We start from the raw sequence: 25,466 nt of genomic DNA, 5'->3' as shown, positions 1-25,466 counted from the left end.
CAAAACTAATAAAAAACATAATAGTAAGGGAGGAAATATTAAAGAACTAGAGGAAAGTTATGTGGTTTTTCAGTGCCATACCACACTCCAGATTTATCATCACTTCTGTTTGGCTCTTCTGAGAGGGACTGTCCATTATCTTACAGATGGGTGTTTTGGTCTTCGCTAAATCCACAAGAAATGGCCATTTTGATTTTTAAAAATCGTATGTTTTATTGTGGAAGGAATGACACAAGCAAGAGCAATGGAGTTGCATTTGTAGCCAAAAAGGACAAGATCTATTTTGAAGCACAATACGCTCTGTGATAGGATAATATCTATCCTCATACAAGGAAATCCAGTCAATACAACTATTCTATTTTATGCACCAACCACTTAAGCTAGTTATGTCAAATTGAAGACTTTTACCAACATCTACAGTCTAAACATTTTCAAATATACAATGAAGTTCATGGATAGTTATTGGTCATTTTAACGCAAAAGTTAGAAGTAAGGAAGGAGATTGTTGGAAAATATGGCCTTTGTGGTAGAAGCAAAGTTGGAGATCACGTGATAGAATTTTGCAACATCAATGACTTGTTCATAACAAGTACCCTTCTTCTGTAACACAAAAGGCACTCTATACACATGAACTTCACCAGATGGAATACACAGAAATCAAATTGACATCTGTAGAAAGAGCCAATGGGACCCCTTTGACTCTCTGAGCAGCATCATGATGGTGGGCAAGAACAAGCACCTTACAACAGATGGGAAAAAAAGGAGCCAAGAAGAAAGTGCTTGATCCATTTTCTAAGAAAGATTGATATGAAGTGAAAACACCAGCTATGCTCAACCTAAGAAATATTAGAAAAACCCTAGTCACCAGGACTCAAAGATCCACAACTGCATCTGATTGCCTCAGGGGCCAAGTTCTTGAAGTGCACTTGACGATCTGCAGAATAATGAAGTTGTGTTTAGAAAATTCCAGCTAATTACTGAGGATGCTCAGGGCCCCAAACTGCCTGACCAACTTCAAGGACATGGATCTTATGCGGCACAAAATGCATTCCATGGTCAAAAAATGCCAGATCATGATTGAAGCTCATGTTGATGTCAAGACTACCGATGGCTATCTCCTTCCTCTGCTCTGTGTTGTTTTTACTAAAAAAAAAAAAAGCAACAATCAGATTCAGAAGACCTCATGCTCAGCATAAACAGGTCTGCCAAATCTAAAAGACAATGATAGAAATCATGGCCTGAGAGGTGCAGACATATGACTTGAGAAAAGTGGTCAATAAACTGATTCCAGACTGCATTGGGAAAGGCGTAGAAAAGGCTTTCCAATCAATCCCTTCTGTGATGAGTCTACCTTTGATGAGGTTAACAACCTTAAAAGGGTTGTAAAGGCTTAAAATAATTGTTTGGAATGTAAAAGAGTTTCAACCAGAAAAATGATGTTGTAGAATCCTTGAAGGATCTATTGAGACTGCTCTCCTAGGTTGTCTTTAAACCTGAAGAGTGTTACTAATTCTTAATTAAGATGTAGTAATGTTCATTTGTTGATCATTAAAATATTTACTGATTATTATGTTATTGCTCAGCCTCTAGGGTGGCTTTATATCTCTTTAAAAATGGTGAGGAGTTCATGTAACCTATTTCCCCAGCATTTTTTTCATACTGCATGAGTGATGTTTAAAAAGAAACTATGAAGTAGCTAACTCCATTGCAAGATGGCAGTTCCGAGTATCCATTTGTCCCTGAACCAAAAAAACACAATCAAAATAGTGTTTTGCAAAATATTTTATGTAGGTGACATGATTTATTGTTAGAAAAGATTTCATTACATAGGTCAAGGATTTGCAAATAGGTACCTTTTGAGATATTATATTTTTTAGCACTTTGAAGCTTAGTAACATATCAAACAAGCCCTGAGGCCTTACACTTTCCTTCTTCTAGAGCAGTGCTTCTCAACCTGTGGGTCAGGGGTCAAGCAACACTTTCATAAGGATTACCCGAGTCATAACAGTAGCAAAATTACAGTTAATAAGTAGGGAAAAATAATGTTAGGGTTGGGGGGTCATCACAATATGAAGAACTGTATTAAAGGACTGCAGCATTAGAAGGGTTGAGAATCACTGTTCTAGAGAAAACACAAAAAACTATTATCCCTGTATTTGAGAGAAAACAAAAACAGTGTATATCTGACCATAACAGCAGAAACTCAAATTAAAAATACTTTTCCAGAATTTTTTAAGATAACTCTTTTTCTTCTCAATACAGGCAGACAATTTGACGTCATAATTTGTGCAGTGGCATTCCAGTTCCTCTCTTAGGCCAGGGCACAGTGAATGTTTGGAGCTAGTAGGCTCCTCTTTATTAGGCCAAAATACATGCTGTCACCAGTTGAGAGAATTATGAATCCAGATGTGTTTATTTCCAACCGAATCTTGGATGCATGAACTTATTGATATAGCTTTATAATTCTCTTTTGCATGTGACACCAATAGAACATGCCATAAGAATAAAATTGACTCTATAATGCCTATACAGAACAAAATAAATTTATATATGAGGATGGGGAAATAGATCTATGTGCCTATATTTATAGGTTCAGTATTAAGGTAGCAGAAGGACAATTGGGCCTCCACTCAAGTACTCCCTCAATGCAAGAATACTTTCTTCTATTAAGTTGGCATTCTATGACGCTCATCTTCCCGACACAACCGCTGAAGACAAAGCGGGCAAATAAGAAAATGTGGTGAAGAAAACTGATGGTACCTGGCTATCAAAAGTGATAGTCTGCGGTCTTAAAGGCTTGAAGGTAGACAAGCGGCCATCTAGCTCAGAAGCAACAAAGCCCACATGGAAGAAGCACACCAACCTTTGTGATCACGAGGAACTGAAGGATCAGTTAGCAGGCATCAAAGAACAAAAAAAAATCATATCACTGTGAGCTCACCTCCATGATATGATCGCTGAAGACAAATGGGTACATAAGCAAATGTGGAAAAGAAAGCTGATGGTGCCCGGCTATCAAAAGACATAGGGTCTGGAGTCTTAAAGGCTTGAAGGTACACAAGCAGCCATCTACCTCAGAAGCAACAAAGCCCACATGGAAGAAGCACACCAGCCTGTGAGATCACGGGGTGCTGAAGGGATCAGGTATCAGGCATCATCAGAACAAAAAATCTTATCATAGCGAATGAGGTGGGGATTGTGGAGTTGAGACCCAAAACCCATTTGTAGGCCACTGGATATCCCCTTAGCGAAGGGTCTCCTGGAGGAGACAAGCCAGTCAGATGAGCCAGTCAGAGTGAGATGTAGTAACGATGAAACATACAATTTTCCTCTAGTTCCTAAATGCTTCCTCCTCCCCCACTATCATGATCCAAATTCTACCTTACAAATGTGGCTAGACCAGAGAATGTACACTGGTACAGATAGGAACGGGAAACGCAGGGAATCCAGGGCAGAAGATTACTTCAGGACAGATGGTGTGAATGCTGATACTGAGAGGGTAGAGGGAGGGTGGGTTGGAAAGGGGGACCAATTACAAGAATCTAAATGTGAACTCCTCCCTGGGGGGCAGACAACAGAAAAGTGGGTGAAGGGAGACGTTGGTCAGGGCAAGATATGACAAAATAATAAATTTTAAATTATCAAGGGTTTATGAGGGAGTGGCGAGCAGGGAGGGAGGGGAAAATGAGCTGAAGCCAGGGGTTTAGGTGGAGAGCAATTGTTTTGAGAATGATGAAGGCAATGAATATACAAAAGTGCTTCACACAATTGATGTACATATGGATTGTGATAAGAGTTGTATGAGCCCCTAAAAAAACTATTTAAAAAATAAATAAATGAAAAAAATTGTTATAAAACAAAACAAAATAAGAATAAAAATGACTTAAATTGTGGTAAGCAGATATTAATAAGAGAATATCAAAAGGCATTTTATTCCAATGAATTAGAAATTTGTTCAGGAGATGAAATAAATAAGTCTCCGAAAGAGATGTACATTATCACAGGTGACTTCTAAGGATGAGATTCACCAGCTTACAATCACCCTTTAAGGAAGATCCAGACGAGACAGTTTTAAAATCCTATGCAAAGTATTTGTTAATGTTGATCTTTTTTTGTGATCATTTTATTGGGGGCTCTTACAACTCTTGTTACAATCCATACATCAACTATATCTGACATATTACTACATTTACTCTATCGTTCTTTTCTAGACATTTACTTTCCATTGAGCCCTTGAGATCAGCTCCTCTTGTTTTAATTCCTCTACCCCACCAACCCTCTTGGGCCCTTGATAGCTTTTAGATTGTTAATTATTTTCAACTCTCACACTGACCACTGTTTCCCTTCCCCTGTGGTTTCTGTTGTTCTTCCCCTTGGATGAGGGTGTGTGGTTATGTGCCATTCATTGCGATCTGTGGCCCCCTCCCTCCCAACCTCTCCCCACCTTTTAGTATCTCTATTCCCATTCCTGTTCCTGGGTTCCATGTGTTGTGAGTTTTATCTCTTGCCTATACCTATGTACATGCTCCAGTCTAGTTCAGAGTGGGAAGCGGCACTGGGGTTATGATAGCGGGGGGTGAGGAGGCCTCAATGGATCAAAGGTATATTGTGTGATCCATTAGTGTTCTATAGCACCCTGAATTGTTCATACCCTCCCTGTGAATTCTCTGTTGAGGGATGTTCCATTGCCCATAGATGGGCTTTGGGTCTACGCTCTACCCCCCTCCATTCTCACCAAAGTATTTTTTTGTTTACTGTTTATTATGAATCTTCTGATGTCCATTGCCCAGTCTTGATGCCACCTCATGATCATACCGGCTGGTGTGCTTCTTCCATGTGGACTTGTTGCTTCACTTTTGGATGGCTGCTTGTTTAACTTCAAGCCTTAAGACCCCAGACACTATATCTTTTAATAACCAGACACTTTCCTGTCTTCACCACATCGGCTTATGTATCCATTTTGTCTTCAGTGATTATGTGTGTGTGTGTGGGGTGGGGAGTGAGCATCATAGAATGCCAATTTGTTAGAACAAAGTGTTTTGTATTGAGGGAAGGTATGAGTCAAGGCCCAAGGCCTATCTGCAACCTCAGTGTATTGCCTTATAAATAATATATGTACATAGGCTAATACCTCTATTGTTATAGATTAATGTATTTACATAAGTGAAGACCTCTGTTAATCTCCCTATCCGTGCCTTTGCTTCCTAGAGCTTGCCTCTGTTTCCTTTTACTTCCTCCTGCCTCGCCATCACTTTCCTCCTTCTTCCACCTCTTAGTTATACCTCTTCACTAGCTTGGCGTTGCTTTAATACTCACAGGATCTCTAACCTCTCCTAGATGTTGGTTTTGATTCCCTAGTTGTTCCCCTGTCCATGGCACTATTCACTCACCCCACTCTTCTCCCCACCTCCTTCTTCCCCCTCTACCTTCCAGTGCCAATTTCCCCATTGCCTTCTCCCTGAGCTTCCCTCCCATGTCCAACCCATATAATTAGGCAAACCAGCCATGTCCTAGTCTGAACATTAGGAAAACATACAATTGAAAAAGGAAAAGGGGAGAGAAAAAGACGAGAAAAAAAAGAAAACCCTACATAGGTCCAGGTCTGTTTGCTGGTCTCCATGATTCCTTAGCTCTTTGTCCTCGGGGAGATCCGGAGGCTTCCCCTCCTAGCCCGAAGTCAATTCTTGAGACTCCTCAGGGGCTCTGTGGATCAGCTATATTCCAATTGCTGATCTGCTATGTTTCATTCCCCCACGGTCTCCCTGGCTGTGTCCCCATTATTGTCCCCTGTCTCTGTATGCTCCAGCAGCTCCATGCAGGGACCTCATCCTCTGGGCTTGTTGTGCCCATATGGAGTCTAGGCCGACTGCCCTTTCTCTGTTTCCTTCGTGGTTTGCTTCCGTCTGGGTCTGGTAGAGCGTTTCCTTTCCCTCACCTGGAGGTCTAGTGTTTTTCTCTGTGGCACACATTTCCAGGGTGGGGGTCCGGCTGGTTCTGGCTGGGGCCGGCCCAGTAGTCCAGTCTTTTCATGCATACCTCCATGTGTTACGTTGCCCTTCTCATTTGGGGTGGTGTCTCCATGGTGGGGTCTGTATGTATGCTACAATTCTATGGACACACAACTACTACTCTCCCCATGGGCGGGTTAGTGCCCTTTTCCCCCCATGACATCACCTCAGTTTCTTCCCATACCCATTCTCACTCCTCCTTCCCCCTTTCCCCTTCTTTATATTGGATTCACATATAGGCCCCTGGTCTTGGTCTGACCTCCCCCAACTGCCTATGCTTCCCCCCATGTATTGTGAGATAAGTGTCTTTTCTTCTATTCCTGCTGTGCTGAGTGTACGTAGCTCAGGGGACTCATGTTATACTTGTCCTTTTGAGATTGGCTTATCTCGCTTTTCACGTTTTCTTCCAACACTTCCCATGAAACGACATGTTTCATGTGCTCATCTGTGCTTTTCAGTGCTATATAGTACTCCAGTGTGTGTATGTGTCACAGTTTACTAATCTACTCATTTACCAATGGAAATTTAGGTTGTTTCTAACTCTTCACGATTGTTAATTGTGACACAATAGACATTGGAGCTCAGATGACTGCGTGTGTTTTATTTTTTACCTCCTCTGGGTATATGTCATAAGGTAGATAAATTTCCATTTTCTTTAATTATTGTCAGATCAGTTTCCACAGTGGCTGTACCGATCTACATGACCACCAGCAGTGGAAGAGAGTTCCTATCTCCCCACATCCCCTCTAACATTTGTTGCTCTCTGCTTTTCTGATTTGGGCTAACCTCAGGAGTGTTAGATGGTATCTCATGGTTGTTTTAATTTTACATTTTTCTTATGGCTAATGAACAGGAACACTTTCTCATGTGTTTGTTTGCCATACGGGTCTCCTACCTAGTGAAATTTCTTTTCAGTATTTTGCCTACTTCCTCGGGGAGTTAACTGTTTTCCTTGGTTTTTTTTTTGCAGGCCATGAGAATGTTGTCGATTTTAGGAGTAAGCCCTTTGTCTGAGGTGTGATTACTAAAACTCCTCACCCAGTCTGTGGGTTGTCCTGTCACCCTTTTGGTGAAGTCTTTCAAGGCGCACAGGGGTTTTATTCTTATTAATCCAATTTGTTGATTTCCAGTTCACCTGTGTGTGTACCCTGCCCTATTGCGTCAAGACTATGAATTCCCTGGGCCAATGATTTTAGGCTAGTCCCATTTCCTTCCTAGAAAGTCCTGATGGTTTGGGGTTTTTCTTCTAGGTCTGTGATCTACCTTCAATTTGTTCTTGTGCATGGGGTGAGGTAAACATCCTGTTTCATTTTTCTACGTGTGGATGTTCATCAATGTTGATCTTGTTCAGACTGATATTGACCCTTTGTACAGCAGAACAAAACGCTACCAAGTCCCGTACCATCCTCATCATCTTTCTTATGTTTGAGTCCATTGCTGCAGCCACTGTGCCAGCCCAATACCTTGAGGGGCTTTCTTCTTTTCATTTCCATCTACTACACCAAACATGATGTCCTATTTCCGGGACTGATATCTCTAGGCAATATGCCCAAAGCCCTAGAGATAGTCTCCCCATTCTCACTTCTAAGGAGCATTCTGATTGTACTTTTCTGAAGACAGACTCATTGTGATGGAAATCCATGCTACTATCAATGTTCGCAAGCAGCAGCATAATTAAAATATAGAGATTCTTCTGTGGTGGTCTTCTTTATTCATTTTCCAGCTTTCATATGCCTATGAGGTGATTGAATAGACCATTGGCTTGGGTCAGAGGACTTTAATCCTGAAAATTATATCTTTTCTATTTTAGCACTTTAAAAATGTCTTGTCCAGCATATTTGGCCAATCATTTGATTTCTTCACTGTTGCTTCCATGAGCATTGATTATAGATTCAAGTAAAATGAAATCCTTAACAATTACAGTTTTCTGAGGATTTTTTTATTTACATTGAATTGAAATTTGATCTTCATCAGCAACTACTTCAAGACTTCTTAAATTTCATGAAGCAAGGTCGAATCATCTGCATACTGCAGCTTCCTAATAAGTATTGCTCCAATCCTGATGTTTTATTCTTCATGTACTCCAGCTCCTCCAGTTATTTGCTCAACATACCGTTTGAGTAGGCATCGTGAAAGGATACAACCATGATGCACACATTTCTTGATTTGAAACCATGCAATATCCCCTTGTTCTTTCTGCACGGCCGCCACTTGGTCTATGTGCAGGTTCTGCGTGAGCACATCAAAGTGTTCTGGAATTCCTAGTCTCTGCAAGGATATCCAGTTTGTTATGATCCACTGTCTTCGAAGAGTTAATAAAGCACAAGCAGGCATCTTTATGGTATTCTCTGTTTTCAGCCAAAATTCATTTGATGCCAGAAAAGTAGGGTACATCTCCAAATTATTTTATAAGCTGCCTACATAACTATGAAACCAAATCAGAGAAGGAGAGTTAGAGGCCAAACTCACTCATGAATTTAGATAAGGGATTCTAATTTAAAATGTTACTAAATTCTTTAAATTGAGTCTAGCAATATTTGAAAAGGTAATATTTTGAGTTTCAGATGGGCTTATTTCAGACATGCTAGGAAAATTAATTTTGGTTACCTATGTGAGCATTATTGAAACAAATTATTAGATTAGAATATATATTAATATTAGTTACCACAGTAAAATATAATCTCAATAAATATAGCTAAAGCATGTGATGCAGTTTAACATGTGTTCATAATTTAAAATAGTGAACAAACTTCTAACAAACTATGTATGGAAGAGACTGTCATAAACTAGAATGCGTAAAATCTACAAAGCACCTAATACCATCATCACAATGTTGCCATTTCCAAAGCATACCTTTTAAATCAAGGAAAAGATTGGGCTATCATCTACTGATACCACTTTTATTCAATAGTCCATAGAATATCCATGTCAGAAGAGTAATACCAAATAAGAAAATGAAAGAGATTTAAAAAGGAATAAACAAAGCTATCTATTTTTTTCTGATTGTGCCTATGACATTTCAATTTTGTGGGAAATAAATGATTAGTTTATTTGAACTAATTTTCTATTCAACTAACTAACACTTGTAAATAGAATATTGTTTAATGTCTTCTTAAAGGCCATCAAAAGATAACTAGAGAATAACCAATTACAAGGCCAAAAGCTAAGATGCTATTGGGAACAGGGAGATATAAGCTGAGCTCTGAAACCATTTTTGTACCTAAGGAATTTTTCCAACTAGACAACAAGAACTTTGGTATTTGATTATCTCAAGGTAATGGGTAGGACAAAGTTATTACCAAGGTCTGCCCAATGTAAGCAATCTAGAAGAATCTTATACAAAACTGTTAACCCTAAAGGTTTATTCCCTTGAGTAAAGGTAAAATAGAACTACATTTATCATAACAATTCCATATTGCACCTGTCCCCTAGGAGACAGCATGAAGAGTTATCTTGGCATTGCATGAAATATGAGAGAAAGTGGTAAAAATCCCTCTGAAGTGGTTAATACAAACTTCCTGACATATATTGGTAGCCTAGATTCATTGGCTGGGTGTGCAGAAAACATCAAGACATATTGTAACTTAAAGTGGTACCTAGCTGCTTGACAGAAACAAACACAAATGCTGTCTGGAGGAAAATACCTTCATTATAGCCTTCAAAGAAGGCCTAGAAATAATTTTCCAAGAAATGGTAGAAATCCCCTGTCAAAATAATTACACACAAAGCGTAAATGTGTCGCCCATGAGAACTACCAGAAACAAAAACCTGGAGAGGATTACCACAAAAGAGCTTCCAGGTTAGCTTCTCAGACCCTGATTATTTTTTAAGCTATATTTGTAAAAATATGTTTGTTATATATAAAAAATAAGTGATAAAAATATCCATAGGAAGAGGAGTGCATACAAATAAACTAGCAAATTTGAGAATGGAATGGAATAGAATGTCTCAAAATAAATACAATTACTGAACTTTAGGATTCAATGGATGAAAACTGACTAAGGTATATAAAAAATAGAAAGTTTAAATAGCCTAATACCTATTAATGAAGCTGGATGCATATTAATGATAACAACAGTTAACTTTTACATGAAGAATGCATCAGACCCAAGTGGCTTATCTGGTGAATTCCACCAAAATTATAATAAATAATATAAAATGTATAAAAATATATGCAGAAAGTAGAGGAGCGGAGAGATTTTGATGAGACCAGCATTGCTGTTATATCAAACCCAGAAAACTTCATTACAAGGATGAAACACTATAGACCAATATCCCTAATGAAAAAAGATCATTAAGAAAATATTAGCAAGTAGAATACAGCAGAGAATATTAACAAGCAGAATACAGACATTACATAAAATATTTTATAGTGCATCATGATTGAATTTTATCTTAGCGATGCAAGCCTGATTTTCACTTTAAAAAGCGAGCACTGTATACACAGAATAAAATATTATGCATTCCAAAGATGAAATGAAGTTCTAATGTATGCCACTCCATGAATGAACCCTGAATAGATTATGCTAAATAAAATTAATCATCTGCACCAAGAAAAACGTATAATCCAACTTTTATGAAATAAGCAAATGTATAAAACCCAAAGATGATTGATTAGTGGCTACTAGGGATGGGAAGGGGAGCCCTGGTGGAGCTCACCGTGGAGCTTTGAGGCCAACATGCCAAAAGGAGGAGCCCTCCCTAGGAGGAAGAAGAGACTGCTCTTCAACAGACTTTCTTTTTTTAAAGAAATCATTGTATTGGGGGCTCATACAACTCTTATCGCAATCCATCCATCCATCCATTGTGTCAAGCACATCTGCACATTCAGTGCCCGAATCATTCTCACAACATTTGCTCTCCACCTACATAGGCTCAAAAACCCTGTGTAGAATTGCTGTGAGTCAGAATTGGATCCAACTTAATGGTAGTGGGTTTGGGTTTGGCTGTAGGGATGGGGAGGAGAGGTAAAGGAGGAGATGGGTTTGGGGTCATTAGATTTATGTTAGTGGTGATGGAAAGATTTGGAAAAGAACAAAGATAATGGATTTGAAGCTTGACGAATGTAGGCAACATCACAGCAGTGTACATGAAGTAGTTGTGGAGATGGTATATGTATGGCTTATATTGTCATCATCACAATAAAAACATAAACACTATGACAAGAAAATCAAATTATGTAAATCACAACATTAGCAGAGTTAAGGAGAAACACCAGAGAAGCCTTTTAATACATGCTGAAAATCTTCTGACAAAATTCAATACCTGAAGATTTCTGTTTGTGGCTAGGATGGACTAACTGAGAATGTCTTTATCTCCCTTCTGAAACAAAACAAAACAAAAAACCACCTGGATAAAATATGTGAAGCAATAAATTTTGAGTCAAGGAAGGATGATGGTACCTAAGAGACGGGCAAAATCTGAGCTGAGCTCTCTGCTTGCTCCTAATTAAGGCCTGCAGAGAGTGTCCAGATCATGGAGCAGGGAGGGCGGCTCGGTTCGAGCCCAGCAGTCTCTAGAAGTTTCAGAGAAGGAACTGAGAGTCTGGGGTGGCACAGGCAGGCAGAGTTCACAAGGCTGAGTGCCAGAGAGGGCAGCTGCACACGAAAAAGAACTCTGCAGAATGGCAGGACATCCTTGAGTATTCAGGGGAGTACTGATGAACACATGCATGGCGGCGGCAACTCAAGGCCAGAGAAAGGACCATCCAAACAGATTAGCCAGAATCATCTCCCCAAATCACCAGTCAGAATGGAGAACCGCATCTTTAATGGCAGTCTGCATTGAGGACTCAAAGGTGGTTATCCTAATAGGGAGGCACAAAGAGCCCTGGGTAAAACACTGATCTGGTCTTGCTTGTAAGTAATGGAAGTATCTTCATACTAGCCTTTTAAGATGGTCTAGGAATAATTTTCTAGGACTAACCACAGCCCACAGTCAAAAGGACTATATACAACATGTAACAAGTGAAAACTATCAGATAAAGAAGATAGCAGATAGCAGAGAAGTACCACAAAAAAAGCTTTTCAGGAGGCACTTATGAGACACCCATTGTTTTAAAAAATTAATCATCACTCGAAAGAATTAAAAGGATAAAACTTTTTCCAATTAAATATGTCCACCAAAAACCGGGAATATTTATAGAGATGCAAACATGTGCAACACACATCCAGGTAAGATTCACAGTGGCTAGCACCTAACTTGATGTTAATAGACCTGCAAAGAAGGAGTCATTATATGACTCATAAATTCATAAGGAGAAAAATCAGTCGAATGACCCAGAAGTAACACAGATGAGAGAATTTGTAGAAGAAAACATCACAGCAGTTATTATAAGTATATATATATATTTGAAGCTAGAAGAAATATAGAATCGGCTAAGAAGATATATGGAAGATATGAAAATATCCTAACTGGAATTCTATAGAAGAAAGACACAATGTTTAAAATAAATAATAGGCTTAATGGGATTCATACAAAGTTAGGCATTACAGAAGAAAATATTAGTGAACTTGAAGATATACCTAATAATAATAAAAACTGATCTACAGTGAACCGCCCAAGACTTGGAAAAAAAAAAAAGAACCGTTGAGAACAAGAAGAATCCCCCAAAAGGATGAAGAAGAACAGAAGAAGTATTTGAATAAATAATGGTCAAATATTTTCTAAATCTGTACAAAACTATACAAAAAACTCAACAAAACTGAAGCACTAAAAATATGAAGAAAGTATTACACTAAGTATAGTAGGAAGAGTGCTGAGATGTACTCGTTACCCCAACTTCCTTGTACCCATGCCCTCGTGTAATCTCATTCTTTTGAGTATAGTTGGGACCTAAAGAATAAAATAAAGCAAAACTGATGGCATGTTATTTTTGTGATTAGGTTAAGCTGACTTCAATGTTGTGAACTGCCTTATGGAAAATGTCACGTGGTAGCTAATAGCCACAGAAGAAAGAAAGCCCTGAGGTCAACAACCTGAGAGAATCTGTCATACCAAGAACCACTAAGTAAGGTTCAAAGTAGATCCTGGTCAATTTGAATCGAGATAACTGCATGCAAGGCCCACAATTTAATTACAGCTTCATGAGAGATCTCAAATCAGATGTAGATAAAATACACCCGGAATCCTCATGCACAGAGATTTTAAATATTAAGTAAAAGATAATGAATCTTGCTTGATTAAACTACTCGACTTTGGAAGGAGCCATAGGTGGTCTAAGTGGTTAAACACTTGAACACGAATTGAAAGGTTGGAAGTTTGAATCCACCCCAAGGTCCCTCAGAAGATAGGACTGTCAATCTCCTTTTGAAAAGAGCAGCATCAACTCTGCAAATATGGAACCATCATAAGTCAGAATGAATTCAATGGTCACAAGAAAGTCGGAAGAGAGTTTGGATGTAGAAATTGTTAACTTATTTATATATTACAAGGATATATCATAATTAGTTTTTTGAACCAGGATTAAGGAGTAAACCTTAAAAACAGTCAAACACATGCAAAAGGACACATTACAAAAAATAATAAAATAAGACATTCCTTACAGAGTAACAGAGAAAGGATGACAAGTTTCTTATCACAAATAATTCAAACTGGATGAGAGCAGATGAATGTCCTTAAATTAGTAAAAGGGGGAATAAATAATGAACTTGTAATCCTATAATGTGAAAATATCACAATAAATTTAAACGGTCTAAACATCCAATTAAAAGGCAGAGAGTTTTGCAGATTTGGTTAAAAAACAAGCAACTATGCTCTGTTTTCACGAAACCCACCTAAATAAAAAAAAATGCAACTATTGTTATGTGAAAAGGATGCTAAAAATATATTGAATGAGCATTATTCAAAAGGAAGTTGTTTATAGGTGCCATTGATCAGTTCCAATTCATAGTAAACCTATGAAAAGTGTGAACATTGCCTAGATCTGTGCCATCTGTACAACATCATTGTGTTTGAACTCATTAATCTACACATTTTAACAATCCATCTTATTCAAGATCTTGCTCTTTTTCAAGGAGACTCTACATCACCCAGTATAATTTTCTCTACAAGGGATTGCTCCTTTCTGAAATATGTCCAAAATACACGAGACATAGTCTTACCATCTTTCCTTCTCCACTGGCCTATCAGTTTGTTGTAGTGTGGTGACTTGTGTTTTGCTGGACCCTATTCCACCACTGTTTCAAACACCAGCAGATTCATTCATGGTAGAAAGGCTGCAGTGCAATTTCTAACTTAATACAAGCTATACAGAAGAACCTGACCATCTATTTCTAAAAATCCTGGGCCAATGAAAACCATATGGGTAGACGCAGAACAATATCTCATATAGTGCTCAGATATGAGTCTTTTAAGTTGGAAGGCACTCAAAATATGACTGAGAAATAAGTGCCTCCTCACAGTACAGTGAACCTTAATAATGGGAATGGAGCAAAGCTCGCAGGACCTTCATTTGTGAATATGAGAAGAAACTACTATAAACACCCATATATTAGAAGGACATGGAATATGCAAATGATGTATTTAAGAAAATGGAAATCTTCAAAAATTAAATGGAACACAGATGGGGTGATATGCTAGCTATTAGTGAGCTGAAATTGACTATCAATAGTCATTATTATTCAAATGATCATAGGGTCTATTGTGCTGCAAATAACAAATTGAAGAGGAATGCCATCACAAAATCGAAAACTGTGTCAAGCACAGACTTCAAACATTCAATATTTGTTTCCCCATCAGAGCAAAGAAGGGTGACAAAATTAAAATAAAACCAACACCTGAAAACAATTAGTCTAATGGACTAATAGATCACAAGATCACACAACCATCATTCCTAACAACTCTGAGAACAGAACTAGATGCTGCCTTCAGAGTATGACCAAATTCTCTGAAAAGAATCATGAGGGGGGTACCCCCCAAACCAGAAATGCGCTGGGTGGAATGGAACATTCAAGTAGTACACATTTTTCCTGTTAGAAGAGAATCAAGCAACTTGCTCTGAGTTAGTGCACTCAGTGGCATTGCCTGGGAAGGTTCTCTCTGGTCACAGTGAAATTTTTCCTAAAAGCAGTTTTGCTTGAACCTCGTATTTTGAGATGCCTAATTTAAGAGCAGGCATCTGTGAATTTTTTTTTCCTGGGTAAAATGCTGCAGAAACTGTTGTGATGTTGGATATAGCTCATAAGGACAGCACTATGGGGAAAAAAACCTCAAGTTCATGAGTGGTTTCTTCATTTCAAAAAATGTGAAATGTTGATTGATGACAAACCTCATTCTGGAAGTCTGTCAACTTCTTGAATGGATGAAAATGTCAACTCCTACTGCAGTTGGAGTTTGTTCCACCAAGTCAGACTATTAATCAAGTGTTTCTATCCATAGATTCTGAAAAGATTGTATAACAGTATGTGACAAAAAAGGCCCAATTTGTTGCAAATAGGGGACTGGTTTTGCCACAAAGACAATCCACCTGTTCATGTAGCCATTTACTACATGGTTTTTTGGCCAAAAAAAAAAACAGCAATGCTTCTCTTATGCCGTGCACCTGATTCACCTAACATCACTCTGTGCGACTTCTTTTTGTTTCTGCAAATGAAGAGAGACACGAGAGGAGAGCGATTTGATAACTTAGATGTGGTGAAGGAAAAATAGAGGGAGGTGCGATCAGCCATTCAAACAGATAAATTTGAAAAATGTTTCCAAGGATGGAATTGCAGATTTGACGATTGTATTAAGTGTAATGGAGTGTACTTTGAAGGTGATAAGGTTATTTTGTAAAAACCTTTAAATATATAGCTTTGAAAAACAATCTGGTTTTCTTTTGGGGTAACCCCTCATGCATTAGAAGGGCCTGGGTATAGTGGGAGAAAACTGTGGAACTGAACTCAAAATCATAAAAGAGACCAGGCTTACTGTTCAGATCGAAATTGTTGGAAACCCATAAGACTATGTTCCTGACCCTTGAGTCTGATACTGAATCTCCTCCATGTTAGAATAATCAACTATGAAATATAAAACTGACAACTTTGGAGGATAGGAAAGAAGGTGGAATGGAAACAGGAAAGACAGGGAAGAAATGACATTAAAAAGTTTTGAGGGGCTTATAGTGGATGAATTGAATTAGAATGTGTATGAATTATGGAATGTAAAATTATGATATGCTCTGTAAACCTTCACCTAATCCAGAATCAAGTTTTCTTAAAAGAACATGTGAAGATCTATTCTGAAGAATAATGCTGTCAGTGATAGGATTATGTCCTTATTAGGAAAGCCAGTTAATAATGTTTTTAATATATTTTTACACCAAAACCAAAAATGAAAAATATACAAGATTTTTACCAACTTTGGCAGTCTGAAATTTGTCAACTGTATAATCAAGATGCATTGATAGTTACTGCTGATTAGAACGTGAAAGTTGGAAACAAAGAAGTTCGAGTGCCAGTTGGAAAAATGGTTTTGGTGATTCACATGATGCCAGAGATTGCATGATAGAATTTTGCAAGAGCACGGATTTTTCTACTGCAAATACTCTGTTTAATAACACAAATGGGTAGGTTCAATAACATAAATGGTATACATGTGGACCTTGCTGGGTGGAAATACTGGGATGAAGGCAGACAAATAGATAAGTGTATGCGAGAATCCATGGAACTATGACAGGGTAACACGTCAGCTTCAAGTAGGGTAAGCTCTTAGACCATTCACAGTTATTGAAAATAATCTTCAGAGTTATTTACTATATTCTGTTTTTTAACTAGGTTTTGAGCACACAGGTGATTCTTTTATGATTCTTGTAGAATTTATAATTTATAAACAAATCAAAAAGACAAGCTCACTGCCATCCTGTCCATGCTGACTCACAGCAACCCTGTAGGACAGGGTAGAACTGCTCCTGTGGTTTCCAGAGCCTGTAACTCTTTCTCACATGGAATGACTGGTGGGTTCAGACTGCAGACCTTAGAGTTGGTGGCCCAAGTGTAACCACTATGCCACTAGTCTATATATGATATATTTAATAAAACAGTAAATCCATGTCATTAAAACATAGGTGACAATACAAGTAGAGGTATTCCAAGTATAAATAATTGAGAACAAGATCAGAAAATATAAGGTTCTTTATTCACTATGCTTTACAAAGTATATAACCTTATATTCCCTGTTAAAGAAACTGAAACTAGGAAACATTCATTGATGACACTTATGGGCAAGTTTTCTACAGAAATAATGTTGTAGACATTGGCTCCACATCAAAATATTAGAAGATTAATAATATGTTTTTATGTGAAAGCAAAATATTATGGTCTATGAAGATAAGTAAAAAACATTGCTAGTAGGGTTGTAGCTCACACATGTATGTATTTGTTCAAAATAAAATGCGCTTAAACATAGCTGTGACCAGTAGATGAGCACAGAGAAGCTCTCTCAGGAACACACATGTCAAAGAGTGGTTCCTATAGGTGTCTACAGGATGAGTTAAATTCTAATTAGAAAGCAGTTCAGAGGGTCAGGGTGACATCTTTGAGAGATACTGTGATAGTTAATGATTTATTTCCATTTTTCTGAGCCCAGATTGTCAGCAGTTTGGCAAATAACCCCTAGAAATCCCCAATACCTGACCTAAAATGATGTAATTATAGCAAATCAGTTTTAAACCATCATGAGATAAAATAAGCGTGGAATGTACTACCCTTATTCTGGTCACAGTCCTGAGGCAATTAGTTGCCCCCAGAGTGTGGCCTGCTTTCTATATTACATTTAAGGTGTGGGAAAGCTTTGTTGCTCTTGTCTGAGTCTGGATCCTGCATTTTACTTATCAGGCTTTGGTTCTTTGAACTTGAGGCCTGCCATATTACCTACCAATGCTGGGAGTCACTGACAACCTGTCATCTGATCTGCCGACCTTGGATCCATTACTTCTGCAGCCACAGTTTGACCAGCTGTCATCCTCTTCAGTACCCATCAGTCTATAGTCTTCATAGTAATCACTAGCCCCCAAAATTCTGTGAGTCAAGAGAAGCATCCAGTCTCATATCTGCCTCCTAGACTTGGAACTTGCCTGGACTGGGATTTGTTTGCTTCTACAAGCATGTGGGCCATTTTGTTTTAGAGATTTCTCCCTAGATATACATATATGGGCCTCACAGGTTATGCTTCTCTAGAGAACCCAGCCTAAGACAGATACCAAAGGCTAACAGTAATAGACTTTCTTGAAAGACACATGATCCAGTTTTCAGAAAGTTAAAAATTGCATTAATGAGAAAATAGTCAGGAAAGTCGTGCCAATTTTTTTTTTAATTTTAGCATGGCAGTTCACTTGTTCAGTTTTTGGGAGTAGTAAGGGCTATCCTATGAGAATTTTGTTGGGAAACCTGTTCCTATCCACCTGCCAGTTCTGATCTTGCCTCCCCAGACTTTTTTTGTGTTCTCCAAACTCAAAGAACATTAAAATGTTGAGTCGTCCAAAGATGCTCAAACTGTTGTTTTGATGGTGTAAATTGAGAAGCGCAGAATTCATTCAGGAAGTTTTAAAGTAGTAGGGTCACTTTCAGAAGGGTATAGACCTAGATGGAGGATATGCAGAGAAAAAAAATAACTCCACCTTTCATCTTTTTGTTTAATAAAGGCTTCCAAAATTTAATAACAATACTTTTTGATTATTATCACATATGTATTCTTTTCTATTTTTCTCTGCTTTATAAATATGTTCACAATTCTCAACCAAATATCTGTCTGGTCTCATTGGTAAGAAGGAATGCCATATTTTAATCAATGTAAGAAAATCCTTGGGTAAATATTGTTAGACTACCAGGCTTTTCATTTAAGTAAAAGCTCAAGAGCTTGGGGAGAACTTCAAATCTCCATAGCATCCAGGGACTCATTTCCAGCTTTGAGTACAACAGAAAAATTACCATTGATTTGGGCTTAAGATGAGCTTTTCAGGGGAACATGACAACTTTAGAGGTGATTGGATATTTGAATCTGATACTCAGGTGATGAAAAAGAACCTCAGGAATGATATCCAGTTTGCTCGGAAGTTGACTTAAAAATGTCGTTCGTTTCCTCTTGACTATTCTTGCTTTATAAGCTCTCAAGTTGCATCATATTTCCCTCCTTTCAAGTCAATGGCTAGCAGGGGAGATAGAAATGAGGGAAGGGAGAAATGAAGCAACGGAGGTAGAGAAAAGTTGAAAACGAAAGGGAGAGAGGCAAAGAAGGTGTTGAGCAGGACAGCACAGAAGTGAAAACCAGTGTGAGAAGATTGATTCAATGGCGATAAGAGTAAATGCGATTAAGAATACTATTTGTCTAGGGGAGGAGATGAGTCAGTCAGGGTGTGATGTAGCACCGATGAAGTATAAAACTTTCCCCAAGATCCTAAATGCTTCCTCCTCCCCAACTACCATGATCCGAATTCTACCGTGCAAGTCTGGATAGAGCAGAGATTGTACACTGGTACAGATAGGACCTGGAGGCACAGGGAATCCAGGGTGGGCTGGATAGAGAAGAGGTTGTACAGTGGTACAGATAGGACCTGGAGGCACAGGGAATCCAGGGTGGGTGATACCTTCAGGATCAGGGCTGTGAGGGGCGATACTGGGAGGGTAGAGGGTGAGTGGGTTGGAAAGGAGGAACCGATTACAAGGATCTTCATGTGACCTCCTCCCTGGGGGACGGACAACAGAAAAGGGGGTGAAGGGAGATGTCGGATAGGGCAAGATATGACAAAATAATAATCTATAAATTATCAAGGGCTCATGAGGGAGGGGGGAGCAGGGAGGGAGGGGATAAAAAAAGAGGACCTGATGCAAAGGGTTTAAGTGGAGAGCAAATGCTTTGAAAATGATGAGGGCGATGAATGTACAGATGTGCTTTGTACAATTGATGTATGTATATGTATGGATTGTGATAAGAGTTGTATGAGCCCCTAATAAAATGTTTTTTAAAAAGGTGTAAGAACCCCCAATAAAATTTATTTACTAAAATAAAAAAGAATACTATTTATTGAAGCATTGTATCTGGGTCACTTCTGGTAAAACTTCCCCAGGTGTTTAAACACCTGGGACACAGGAGTGCTGAAGGGCTGAGTCTTCCGTTGGTCATGATGGCGCCAATGGCTTTGACTGGGACCATGGTCTACAGTATTACCAACAAGCTTCCCTTCAGGTATGCCTTTCTCCCACCTCTTGACCCTGCATTCCCCAGACACTCGCCTTATGTTTCCTGGCCCTGCACTACAGAGACTAAGAAAGGTGTCGCTCTCCCAGCCTGCTACACCCTGCATCTGCTGCTGCTGCTCTCACAGGACACCTGTTGGCTATGGTCACTTTGCTTCAGGCTTCTAAAGTGTCTGCTGTCCTCGGAGGGAGGCTGTTCCAGGCAACCCCAAACTATCACCACAGGCACGAGGGTCAACTCTCAGCCATCAAGTTCTTTGTCTTGTTTGGGGTTCTCTCTGGCCCAGTTCTTCACCTCCATTCAAGCTGGAATCTTTGTCCTCCCTCTTCAATGGCCTTGTGGAAACTCAGCTCTATTATTGGAATATAAAAGAACGTTCCACAAGCAGAAAAAGGAGCTGTGGGTTACTGGGCCACCCAATCCCAGGCCGCCCCCTATATCTGATCCAGATCTCCTGGTGCAGCCCCCAACATTCCCACCCACTACCACCCCTCCCCCACCCCCTGTCACAATGGAAGCAAAGTTTTATGGTTGTTCTTCCTATCCTTGGTTTTTTGATCTTACATTTTGACCATTATTGAGTATTATTCATGTGCCCATCAATTATGAGTCTTTTATAAACTAGGAAACAAGAACTGGAAGCACTTAAACTTACCTTGGTCTTGGGTGATAGAGACTGGATTGGAATCCAGATTTAGTCTTTGAATGCCATACTGTGTCCACTGCACTAAACTACCTCTGCAAGATACTCGAGTCTGGGTTGTGGAAATAGTTCCGTGCTCCCCTACTCACTGAAAGGTTTGTAATTCTAACTTACGCAAAGGCACCCCAGAAGAAACGTCTGGTAATCCACTGCTGAATGTTCACAGCCTTGAATTTCTAAAGTCTTCAGTTCTATGCTACACACATAGGACCACTGTGAGACCAAATTGACTCAAAAGGAATGCATTTGGTATATTGTACTAAAACAAGAAGCTAAAAGCCAAAATCTTAAGTTACACAGATTATTTGGCATCATATAAACAGAAAAACACAAATTACCAAATAACCTACCATTATCTTCCACGTTGTTTTCCCCCATTACTTCCTCTCCTCATGCTCCCTGTCACTTTCACAGATTCAATTCTGTTGAAGTGTTATGAAAGTAAAATAAGTTGACAGGAAGAAAATAAAGTCCTAGCCGCATTTTTCAAGTTGACTGCAATTTTTCTGTCAAGGTTTAGGTTCCTCTGGTCGTTTCACCCCTGAAGCTTACTTCAGAGCAGAGTTTTCACTTCGGGGCGCTTATGGACTGCTTTGCATAGTTGAAGATCTTCTCTCAAGAAGTAGTTGCACACAAATGTATTGATATTGGCATTATTTGCAATTTCAGGAGCTTCATACACTTCCTGAGATTTATGGTTGGGATGAAATTCAAGGAGTGTATAAGGATACTGGGACTATTCGGTTAGGAACTATAAAGACGTTGTCACTACAGAGATATTGAACTGGAAAGACATTGAAATTTGAACAGTGGATCCAGGCCTAACACCCAAATATGGGGGGATGTGATCGTCTTCCTTTCCATTTGAAGGTATATTTCTTTGAAAAATTTCATGCAAGATTTTAGGCTTGAATTTTGCCTAGACTGAAATCTAGCAATTGATCTGCACAAAGAAAGATGACCAGTTTTATAATAGTATTAAATTCTTTATATTCGCCAGTACCTATTGTTGGCCAACCTTGTCAAAGATAGCTATTATTTCTAGGAAGAGAATAGATCACTCTGCATTTTGAGACATGTTTGGGGGATGCTGACAGCAAGGTCAGCAGTTCGAAATCACCAGATGCTCCATGGAAGAAAGATGAAGCTTTCCACTCCCATAGAATTACAGGCTCAGAAACCCCTAATGGCAGTTCTACCCTGTCCTAGAATGTCACTATGCATCAGAATCTCCTTTATGTCCGTGAATTTGTTTTTGTTTTGTTTTGGTCTATCTAGACATTACTTGCATAAGCTTTGGATTTTGAAAAACCTCATCTGAGGCCTAGTTGGGGCTCGTGGGGAAATAGTGGAATGTGGGAGAGAAAGCTGCGCAGTCAAGAAGATACCACAACCTTGCTGTGTTATGATTACTGAGAGTAAGCACTTTCCCTTGTGCCCTCAGTATTTTGATCTGTAACTTGAGGGTACTGGGCTATTCTCAGTGATGTTCACATTTCCTTTAAAAATGTTTATGAGTGAAACAACTTGTTTTTCCCCAGGAATCTTGTGATCTGAATAGAGCGGCTCAGATGGAATAAGCAATGCCTCCCAAATGCTCCCCATCCTCCCCAACCATTCCCACATGCATGAAGAATACCATTAGGGAATAATTGAAAACAGGTTGACTACAGACAACAACATGCGTTTGGAGTGAAATAGCAATGGGTTTGAGAGTACTTTTTTCACCACTTAATACCTCTGAGACCTTTGTTAGGTCCGGTTGTGTCCGTTCTGACTCCTAGTGACACCACAGAACAAACACGACCTAGTCCTGTACCTTCCTCACAATGGTTCTGTTTGCTGCCATTCTTACAGCCACTGTATCAATCCATCTTGTTGGAGGTTTCCTTTTTTCTCCGACTCGCCACTTAGTGCGAGGTCGGTTTTTTTTTTCAGGAACTGGTCTCTTCTGATAGCACACCCAAGGAAATGAGAGGAATTCTTGTCGCCCTTGTTTTTAAGGAGCTTTCTAGACAGAATGCATCCGTTCTCCTCGGATTTTTCTTATTCACTGTTCTGCATATGAGGTGATTGAGAATACCACTGTTGGGAGAGCTGCGCCATAGCCCTTGAAGTGACATATTAGCCCCTTTCCAGTGTAAAGATGTTTTGTGCAATAGATTTGCCCAAGGAAACAAGTCTTTTGATTTCTTGAGTGCAATTTCCATGCATGTTGATTGTGGATCTAGATCAAATGGAATCCTTGCCAAATTCCATCTGTTCTCTAGTTAAAGTTATTGCTCCAGTCGTAAGGACTTTTATGTTCTTTACTCTGAGTTGTAGTCCAGACTGAAGGCTAAATCTTCCACCTTCATCAGTCAGTACTGGGGTCCTCTTCACTTTCAGCAAGCTAGGTTATCAACCTCTGTCTATTGCAGCTGGTCATCAAGTCTTCCTTCCATCCCGGTGCAACATCCTTCATATAGTCCCACTCTGGGGCTTATTTCCTCATCACACAGATTGAATCTATGTAGTGAAAGGATGAAACACTAATACATGCCTTTTCTAATGCTGCACCATAAAGTATCCCATGCTCTGGTTGTACAGTTGCTTCTTGGTCTATGTACAGATTCTGCAAGGCACAATGAAGTGTTCTGTAACTCTCATTCTTTGCAATGTTATTCAGAGTTCATGATGGTGCACGTCTCCTTTGCAGAGTCAATAAAATTTAAGAAAACATTTTCTTGGTTTTCTCTGCTTTGAGCCAAGATTAATCAGATGCCAGTGATGATATTCCTCAATCTGCATCCTTGAATTTCTGGCGGGTCCCTGTTTGTATACTGCTGAAGCTTTTTTTGAATGATCTTCATCAACAATTTATTTTATGTGATATTAATGATAGTTTTCAATAATTTTTGCATTCTGTTTGGTCACCTTTCATTGGAATGTGGATTCTCTTCCAGCTATTTCCTAGTCTTAGCCTAGACTAGTGAATTCTTCCAATCATCAATATTTTTCAGTGCAACTTGGTTGCATGTTTGATCAATTTAGACTGAAGTGATTGATGGAGTTTAATTTCTTCATCAATAGCTATAGGAGTTGATTAAATTTGAATAAGAGTTTTATTAACTGGCCTTACTTGTAGCCATATAAATATTGTCCTATCACAGATAACAATGTATTTTATGAGAGATCTTGAAATATTATTCTTTCTGATGAAGAACATGATGTCTTTCCTCTCAAATTTGTCATAGTCTGATGTGATGGTCTTATCAATAGGGCTCATACCAGTCCATTTCCTCTCACAAATGTTTAGAATATCAATCCTTATCATGTTCTTTTTCATTTTTTGATGATTTCCAGTTTTTCTAGATTCATACCTTATACATTCCATGTTCTAAGTATTAATGAATGTTCGCAGTGGTTTCTTTTCATTTTGTATTATGCTTCTTCAGCAAATTAAAGTCCCCCAAACTTTGCTCCATCCACGCCATTAAGGTTGACTCTATTCCTGGAAGCTGTGCTTCTCGGTCCCACTGTGAGTGCCTTCCAACCTGGGGGCTCATTTTCTGGGCTATATCAGAAACTGCTTTACTAGTAATAAGGTGGCCCATCCCTTAGATGTATTCTTAGTCTGAAAATGCCACTGAAACCTGTTCCACATGGGGGACTCTGCTGGCATTTGAAATACCAGTGTGATAGCTTCCAGCGACACAGAGATACAGACCACCACAGTATGACAAACTGACACTCGAATGGGGTCTGAAACCTAATAGCTACTTAGCGGTTCTATGCCTCAGTTTCCCCATATGGCAGGCTTTAATAATAAACAGCTTCTATTCCTTGAGGTAACCGTGAAGATTTAATGTAAAATTATCCCAGTGTCTTGTGTATGGTAAGGACACAATAAATGCTTGCTATTATTATTATTGATCTCCATAGTTTCAGACAAAGGCTTGGTTCAGGGTACGTTAGGTCTTCAAGCTTTTCCATTCTGTTCTCATGCTCAATAACTTCTTCCTCCCTATCCCATACCAGCACAGTGTAACCAGACTACAAAGCAGTAACTCCCAATCTCACGAATGTTCTTTTAGCAACACCACAATAAATGGAAATAGTGAAAATTAGTTGTATAACAACTGTGGGAATTACACTTGTAATTTTCCCATTTTCCTTTTTAGTTGTGCAGTGCATTGATTTCTATGAGCCCCTCCCTTCACAAAAATTGGACCCCAAAGCGCAGCAATGAAAAGAATTCAGAATAGAGCTGTTCTGATTGAAACAGGATAAGGATAAGAGCCTCATCTATTCTGCTTACACACCCCCTGCCCTCCTCTCCAACCACCCCTCCCACACTGGTTAGCTCAGAGTTAGCTCAGGGTTTTTTGGACCAGTGTTTGAAAACCACTGGACTGCTAGACTGTGATTTTCCTCTCTTCTATCTTTTCAGGGAAAACACCTATCCTAGAAAAGGATAGCTTATTGGTACAGATCATTGATGGGGGGGTGGGGGGTGGTTATGGCATCAGGCTCTGCTACTTGGATTCATTGAGTCTACCACCTAGGATGTCTAGTAACTTTTGGAAAATCAGTTTTATAGA

The 25,466-nt window shown here is 39.1% G+C and overlaps 1 pseudogene; it reads left to right on the top strand.

Annotated features, from left to right (window-relative positions):
- Positions 1 to 25,114, top strand: part of LOC142433672 (mannose-P-dolichol utilization defect 1 protein pseudogene) — a 33,535-nt pseudogene extending 8,421 nt beyond the window's left edge.
- The last annotated feature ends 352 nt before the right edge of the window (positions 25,115 to 25,466 follow it).

Source organism: Tenrec ecaudatus, chromosome X, assembly GCF_050624435.1.
Source record: "Tenrec ecaudatus isolate mTenEca1 chromosome X, mTenEca1.hap1, whole genome shotgun sequence".
Classification (NCBI taxonomy): Eukaryota; Metazoa; Chordata; class Mammalia; order Afrosoricida; family Tenrecidae; genus Tenrec; species Tenrec ecaudatus.
Note: the sequence above shows the minus strand (reverse complement) of the source record. Positions and strands in the feature narration are given on the sequence as shown.